Raw genomic sequence first — 9,310 nt, forward strand, 5'->3', positions numbered from 1 at the left:
GTCCGGGTTTCGACATTCATGGGGGTAATAACTTATTTCCTTTTGGAAATTGGGTATTTGAAGAGTCGCCACCTAACAGATTATGCTGCGTTAGGGCACGTAGAGCGATTAACTCTTAGACTAGTTTGCATTACCAGAGATTTAGGGTAAGGGCTCGAAATAACCTCGAGGAGAAGGTGTTAGGCACCTCTCGCGGTCCACAATGGTGGGTCCCGACCGAACTTAAACTATGTGAATTAGTCATTTTAACACACAAATAGTTTTAACATGTACTTGCAAGTAAAAACATGTTTTGACATTCTAAGCACATGTATGATTCAAGTAATGAAATAAAAGAAAAGGTTTGAACAAGTTGCACATATATAAAGGAAAGTAAATTTATTTAAACAACGGAAATCGGGAAAGAGGGGTCCTAGGTTGGTTAGCCTACAGGATCACCCCACACAATGCCCGGTAATCTTTCTTCGATGAGGGGCTACACATGACATTAGCGCGTAGTCATCATATCCTTACTACCCAATTCCCTCCCCTTGGTCATAGCCTAAAGCATTCTAATAACCTTGATAGATGTCCTATGCGTTCACTACCCGTCCCTTCCTCGTGGCCCTGAAGGTATTTAGGACCTCTAATTTAGGTAGTTCTAGAACATCCTAAGGTTTTAAATGATAAAAGTCTAGGCGTCAATCGAAAAAAACAATTAGGATTGCATTTAAAGAGAACAAAACCAGGCTTACATTCACCCCCACAAACATAACAAGTAAGTGCACGTCTCAAACAACAGTTTCAAGTATTTAAGAGAAAAACCCTAGAACATGATATCTAGGTGAGCAGAGATTATACAACGTTGAATTAAGACAAAGTGTCAAAGACCTCTTCCGCTTGCCTACTGATTTTAGACCTGTTGAATATGAGCAGTCTCAAATAACAAAGCGCGGTTTTACAGTTGCAGAATTTTAATCGCCCTATAGGCTTGCCTAAGCGCATAATAGTGACGTCCTAAGAGCATGATATCTATATTAGCTAGGAATACAGTAAAAGCAGTGATCAATTTTAAACAGACAACTTGAGATCCTATAGACATGCTTTCTAGCAGTATTAATTTAAGGTAGTATTTGAAAACTTATTAGAGAAGCGGATAGATTAATTAACTAAACCAATTCAGAATATATAAACATGAACTGAACTGACCTTCTAACTGAACTGTTTTAAGTCTTATAAGCATGGCTACTAATTGAGCATGAGGTAAAATAAGCAGCATTCATTTAACCAAAGCGAAACCCCTATAGGCATGCTTTCTATAGAGCTGATTTTAACCCTATAGACATGATCTCTATTATTAAAGCCATTTTTAGATCCTATAGGCATGTTTTCTAATTGTGTGAAAGTAAAGCAAACATAACAAATATATTTGAATCAACATGGACCCTATAGGCATGGTATCTACCCAATTTTACCCAACATATATAACTACCCTCCCCTTTTCACTAATCACCCCACTATTTGTTTACAATAATTAGTATAGACCAATGAATTGAATCAAAATTACATAAATAGGACAAAAATTATCTATAGGGAGCCTGCAGTAGGCCCAAATGATTTCCAAGCCTCCAATAGCCTCAAATTCCCAAAGTTCCATAGTTAATTTTATGTCTAGGTGTGTTAGAGTTCCCTAAGGACCTCAAGGATCCTGGACAGTACTCACACCTAGACCTTTTCTCAAATAATAACTGATTAAGGTGTAGTGTGGAAAGGCCAGCTCTGACATGCCAGAGTTCAGAGAGATCTCAAGGATCTCAAGGCAGTACACATATCAGAGGGGCAGAGCCTAGTATTCTAAGAGTAAAGTGAGAGAGTTTGACATAGTTTTGAAAAGGTTTTGAAAATAGTATAGAGATGACTTTAAGAGTGAAAAGGTTTTCCGAAATAGGAAATAGTTTGGTGGTAAAAGACAGTTTGAGAAGAGTACCAAAACTTTTTTGAAAAATAGCAGACAATCAATTGGTCATAAAATATCCAGATGCAGAAATACTCAACAAATAGATCTCACACGGGGATAAAGGGACTAGGACACAGAAGTGTCACATTGGGGGTACATGGATAGGGTATAGAGGAAACATATAGTCAACAAACTGCATAAAACACTTAGGATCTTAGAGACTTAGCAGGCTAGTCATAGATAGTAAATAGTTAAGATATAGATCACAGTTGTAATACAGAAAGCCTGGCATGTCTTGAACAGGATTAAACATACATGAAAGGTCAATCACATAGATTAAATAGCCAACATGATCACCTAATTAGAGGATTGAACAAATATTCACAAACAGACTGGTTAAGTATCAAATAACTAGATGAAGTGTAGATATGCTAATCATGCATTGAACAAGATAGAGTTTAGACATGCTAGGCAAAGAGGTAAGCATGAATGCAAGTTAGATTCATAACTGATGAACTAGTGCAGGAATGAAACACATAGGGTTTGGATCTCAAAATTTAACTTAGAAACATACTAGTTGAAGAAAAGAATGCAGAATATAAAGCAGATGTAGTTTCAATGTCTAGCCTTGGCTTTCAGCCGGCTAGACCAGTGAATATCACAAGTAGCAGAGGAGAAAAAGAGAGCTTTAGAGTGTAAGTGTGCCTTTTGAACTAATGTTCGTTGTTAGAGGTGAGAATAGGAAGGAGATTATATAGTAATCAAAAGCTTAGCAAAATAAGGTAAGGGGTCAATTAAGTAGCAATTAGAGAAATTCAGGGAATCAATCACATGTAAAATCAGTGAGTCTTCCATTTAATCAAGGGCTAATCAATCAATGGTAAAAGCGGACATATACTTAAGGAAGGAAATCGAGTACAACTTAAGTACATAGTAGGTAATTAGGGGTGAATACACAGAGGTTTCAATTAAGGAAACAATCAGTAAGAATCAGCAAAATAACAAATAAGGCAAGGGAAAATTAATTAAGGCAAGCAGTTCAATTAAACCGAGTAGAGAAGTAAGATACGAAAGTTTTGTTAAGGAAATGTGTTCAAATCAAACCAAGAAATAAGGACTTTAGAATAATCAAGGGTTCAATTAAAGAGAAAATCATGAAAGAGTCAGCAGGTTTAGCGGATAAAATAAGGTAAGAAATGAATAGTCAGGATTCAACACATAATTTTAACACAACAAATAGTTAAATCGACACTGATTCAAGATGATGAACACAAACATATAGAATTAGTGAAAGGTTGAACTAAGAAACTCACTAGAGGCATATTAGGACAAGAAAACCACGAGACATTCAAATGGCTAAAGAGGAATCACAAGAACCAAGGCAAGAACACAATCAGTACACTAGTACTCAGAAGCAAACAAAGAAATGTCAGAAAATTAGGGTTTTCAGTATAAGCGAGTTAAAGTTGTAGCAAACTTACAAAATCAGTCAAACACATAAGAAGCAGAAGATCAAACACTCAAAAATCACCAAACATTTTGGAAAAGACATTTCCGGAAACCCTAGTTTAGGAAAAATGAAAAATCATTCGAAAATCACATGATTCTTGTAAAGAATCACAAGATTATTGTAAAACTCATATGAAACAAGTCTAAATCATCTCAGATCTGTACAGATCTAAGAGGTTCAGAAGAAAGAAATTAGGGTTTTCGAGGAGAACAATACAGAGGTGAAGAAACATGCTTAGAAACCTATAGATCATAGTCGATGTAGGACGATCTTACTCGGAATCATATTGGAACAACCTAAAACAAGCGAGAAATGAGCCATAGATGCAAGCCAACTAACCCTGGTCCCTTGAGGGCCCTGGAGATGGCAATGCCAACGTGAGAGAGACTAATAGAGGCTTGGGGGTGGTGAGAAACCACCGTAGATAGCCATAAATGAGTGATGGTGAGGTTTGATTAGGGTTAGGTTTGAGAGAATTTGAGAGAGGGGAGGGATTTCAGGGCGGCGGATGGTGTAAAATGAAAGTGTTGGGGGGTGGGGGTCGTTTGGTTTATTTTGGTAAGGGTTGTTTGTGACCGTTGATCTTATGATCAACGGCCGAGATTAAAGGGTTTTGGGGCCGAATCGGGTCTTCAACGTTTGGGATGGGTAAATTTAAATTGGGATTGGGCTGGTGTTGGGTTGAATTAGGGCTAGAATTGAAATAAAAAATAGACCAGATTTTAAATAGCCACTTTTAATAGTTACACAATTTATAAAAATAGTAAATGAGTTTCAAAAAATATTTTCGTGTACTAAAATAATTTAAAAATAGTTATTTGACATTTTAAAAATATAAAAGACCATTTTATGCATCAGTAATATAATTATACATTAGTATGGGCTATTATTGCAAAGATATGCAATTTAGCCTAATATATAAATATAATTACAAAAAATGCACTAAAAATATTTAAACACTATGTTGGCATAAATAAAGAATTTAGATGACTAAATCATCACAAAAGTATTTTGAAGGATAATTATTGGATATTTTATAAATAAAAGAGAAGAAATAAATTGATTTTAAAAATTATAGAAAAATTATAAAAAATGTTTATTGTCACGACCCAATCCCCAAACCCGGTCGTGATGGCGCCTCTCGTGAAGACGCCAGCCAGACCAAAATGGAACACCTCTTTTAAACAGTTAATCATCATAAACAGTAATAACATATAATATAATGCTCATAAATTGCGGAATTTAACGATAATAACAGCAAGAACCATCCCGACACAGCCCAAACCGGGGTGTCACAAGTCATGAGCTACTACAGAATCTGCTATAGGTCTACAAAGTATGGAATCCGATACAACAGTCTGAAGAAAACATAAATGATAGAGGATAAGAGAGACAAGGGGGTTGCGGACGTCAACAACTACCTCGTAACTCCAAATCACTGCCTAGCCTGGAAGGAATCAGCGCTCAGGTGCGGATTCTGCTATACCTGAATCTGCACACACGGTGCAGGGAGTAATGTGAGTACTCCGACTCAGTGAGTAATAATTACAAATAATGGCTGAAAGTATGAAAACACGTAAAGGCACAAAGCAATTCCATATCAAGCAGTAAAATCACTTAAAGCAGTAAATCAGTGAAGAAATCTAATGATATTCCTTTTTAAAACAAGTAAAACAGGTAATTTAACAGGTAATTAACAAGTAGAAATCCGCCCCTCGGGCACAAAATCAATCGCTCAGCATAGTATCCGCCCCTCGGGCTCACTCTCAGTACAGTATCAGCCCCTCGGGCTACCTCACAATCACTCAGCATAATGGTCAGCCATTGTTACCTGACCAACTTTCATCAAACAGTGTCATTGTTACCACTGTTTCAAATCACATGGGTACCCGCACTCACTGTGGGTGTGCAGACTCCGGAGGGGCCCCTTACGGCCCAAGCGCTATATCAAGCCACCTCGTGGCATCATCACTCAACATATCCTCACATCACTTAAGCCACCGCATGGCATAAATAGTATCTCAGGCCCTCGGCCTCATATCACTCAACATATCCTCACATATGGCCCTCAGCCTCACTCGGTCCAGAAATTATCATAAGCCCCTTGGGCATTAGTAAAACAGTAGTTCTCAGCCCAAAACATGATGTAGAAATATCATTTAAGTTTCAAATCTGAGTAAAAGTGACTGAGTTTGTAAAACAGTAGATATCAACAGGACTGAGTTCAAATAATAAGTCAAGCAGTAAGGAAAACAGTGATAAAAATTCCCGAAGGGTTCAAATAGTTGGCACGAAGCCCAAATATGGCAATCAGCCCAAATCATGATAATAACAAATGAATTTCAGTCAAATATTCAGTAAAATAATCAATCGGGATGGACCAAGTCACAATCCCCAGTAGTGAAAAACCCCGCGCTCATCATCCAGCGCGTATCTTGCCTCAATATAGCACTACGATGTGCAATTCGGGGTTTTAAACCCTCAGGACATCATTTACAACCATTACTCACCTCGAACTGGCTAATTCTCTAGCTCACGACGCCTTTGCCCCTCTAATTGGCCTCCACACACGTCGAATCTATCCAAAATCAGAACGAATACATCACAATATGCTAAGGGAACAAAGCCCAAGCGAAAACATTCGAAAAATATCAAAAATCTCGAAATTAGCAAAACCCGAGCCCCGGGCCCACGTCTCGAAATCGGGTAAAATTTACATTTTCAGAATCCTCATACCTTCACGAGTCTAACCATACCAAAATTATTCAATTTCGATACCATTTGGTTCTTCAAATCATCATTTTACATTTTTGAAAGGTTTCACAATTTTCTTCCCAAATTCCATCTCAAATCACGAATTAAATGATGAATTCAGTGATAGATTCATGTATTCTAGCCAAATCTGAGTTAAAATCACTTACCCCGATGAATTTCTTGAAAAACCTTCGAAAAATCGCCAAAATCCGAGCTCTCTAGGTTAAAATATTAAATAAAACCCAAAACCTCGTATTTATAGGTACCCCTCAGGTATCAGCTAGTGCGGGCCACACCAAAATGCACGCGGTCCGCGCAAGCCAGTGCGGTCCGCGCAAAGGCAACGTGCGGTCGCACAGGCCTCCCTATGCAGTGACAGGCTTTAGTATTTTGGCCATACCTTTTGCTACAGATGTCCAAATTGCGATATCTTTACCTTTCTAGAAACTAGACACAAAGGGCTACAACTTTCCTTTTTGAATAACCTCAAAATTCCTTGTAGATTAAAAGATATGAGCTTCCAAAATAGGACCAGCAGATCGTTCCCCACCGCGGCCGCACACCATTTTTTGCGGTCCGCATGACACCTACCGCGGCCGCGGCCACTTTTGTGCGGGCCGCACAGCACTCACCACGGGCGCACTTATTTTTGTGCGGACCGCATAGGTGAGTTCTGGGGCCTGCAACCCCTGCAGACTTGCTATAGCTATGATTTTTGCACTAAAACATCCCGAAACCTACCCGAAACTCCCGGAACTTCAAACCAATTGTACCAACACATCTCATGACATCGTTCAAACTTGCTCAAAACTTCGGAACACTCACAACAACATCAAATCACCAATTTAACATAGGATTCAGGCCTAAGAACTCCAAGAACTCTTAAATTATGCTTTCGATCAAAAGGTCTATCAAATCTCGTCCAAATGACCTGAAATTTTGCACACACATCCCAAATGATACAATGAAGCTACTGCAACTCTCGGAATTCCATTCCGACCCCTATATCAAAATCTCACCTATCAATCGGAATTTACCAAAATATCAATTTCGCCAATTCAAGCCTAAATCTTCTCTACAACTCCAAAACCCATTCCGATCCTGCGCCTAAGTCACAAATCACCTCCTGAAGCTAACCGAACCCTCGGAACTCACTTCCGAGCCTTCTAACACATAAGTCAACATCCGGTTGACTTTTTCAACTTAATCCTTCTTAAAAAGACTAAGTGTCTCATTTCTTACCAAATCCTCTCCGAACTCAAACTAATAAACTCGATCACATAAAACACGGATAACAAAGCGTAAAGAAGCTGAAATGGGGGAAATGGAGCGGTAACTCATGAGACGACTGGCCGGGTCATCACATCCTCCCCAACTTAAACAAACGTTCGTCCTCGAACGAGTCAAGAAACATACCTGACGCCTCAAACAGATGAGGATATCTGCTCCGTATCTCCCGCTCAGTCTCCCAGGTAGCCTCCTCCACGGGCCGACCTCTCCACTGCACCTTCACTGAAGCTATATCCTTTAACCTCAACTTCCGAACCTGGCGACCCAAAATAGCCACTGGCTCTACATCAAAGGTCAAATCGTCATCCAACTGAACCGTGTTGAAGTCCAAAACATGAAACGGATCCCCAATATACTTCTGGAGCATAGAAACATGAAATATCGGATGCACACTCGACAAGCTAGGTGGAAAAGCAAGCTCATAAGCCACCTCCCCAATCCTCCGAAGCACCTCAAAAGGCCCAATGAACCCAGGACTCAACTTCCCTTTCTTCCCAAATCTCATAACACCCTTCATGGGCGAAACCTTCAGCAAGACCTTCTCACTGACCATGTAGGACATATCTCGAACCTTCCGGTCCGCATAACTCTTCTGACGTGACTGCGCTGTACGAAGCCTCTCCTGAATCACCTTCACCTTCTCTAAGGCATCCTAACCAAATCTGTCCCCAATAGTCTAGCCTCGTCGGGCTCGAACCAACCAACCGGAGATTACACCGCCTCCCGTACAAAGCCTCATATGTAGTCATCTGAATACTCGACTGGTAGCTGTTATTGTAAGCAAACTCTGCAAGTGGTAGAAACTTATCCCATGAACCTCTAAAGTCAATAACACAAGCACACAACATGTCCTCCAATATTTGAATAATACGCTCAGACTGTCCATCCGTCTGAGGATGAAACGATGTGCTCAACTCTACCTGAGTACCTCACTCTCTCTGCACGGCCCTCCAAAACTGCGAAGTAAACTGAGTACCTCTATCTGAGATGATGGAAACACGAACGCCATGCAACCGAACAATCTCCCGGATATAAATCCCTGCCAACCGCTCTGAAGAATAGGTAGTACACACAGGAATGAAGTGCGCAGACTTAGTCAGCCGATCCACAATCACCCAAATAGCATCGAACTTCTTCAAAGTCCGAGGAAGTCCAACCACAAAGTCCATAGTGATTCTCTCCCACTTCCACTCGGGAATAACCATCTGCTGAAACAAGCCACCCGGTCTCTGATGCTCATACTTCACTTGCTGACATTTGAGACACCAAGCTACAAATCCCACAATATCTTTCTTCATTCTTCTCCACCAATAGTGCTGCCTCAAATCCTGATACATCTTCGCGGCACCCGGATGAATGGAATACCGCGAGCTATGGGCCTCATCCAGAATCAGCTCTCTAAGCCCATCCACATTGGGCACACAAATCCGGCCCTGCATCCTCAACACGCCATCATCACCGACGGTCCTGCATCCTCAATATGTCCCTAAGGATAAGCAAATGCGGATCATCATACTGGCGCTCTCTGATGCGATCTTATAAAGAAGACCGAGAAACCACACAAGCCAACACCCGACTGGGCTCCAAAATATCCAACCTCACGAACCGATTGGCCAAGGCCTGAACATCAACTGCAAGAGGTCTCTCCCAAACTGGAATATATGCCAAAATATCAATTTCGCCAATTCAAACCTAAATCTTCTCTACAACTCCAAAACCCATTCCGATCGCGCTCCTAAGTCACAAATCACCTCCCGAAGCTAACCGAACCCTCGGAACTCACTTCCGAGCCTTCTAACACATAAGTCAACATCCGGTTG

This window comes from Nicotiana tabacum, chromosome 3, assembly GCF_000715075.1.
Source record: "Nicotiana tabacum cultivar K326 chromosome 3, ASM71507v2, whole genome shotgun sequence".
Taxonomy (NCBI): Eukaryota; Viridiplantae; Streptophyta; class Magnoliopsida; order Solanales; family Solanaceae; genus Nicotiana; species Nicotiana tabacum.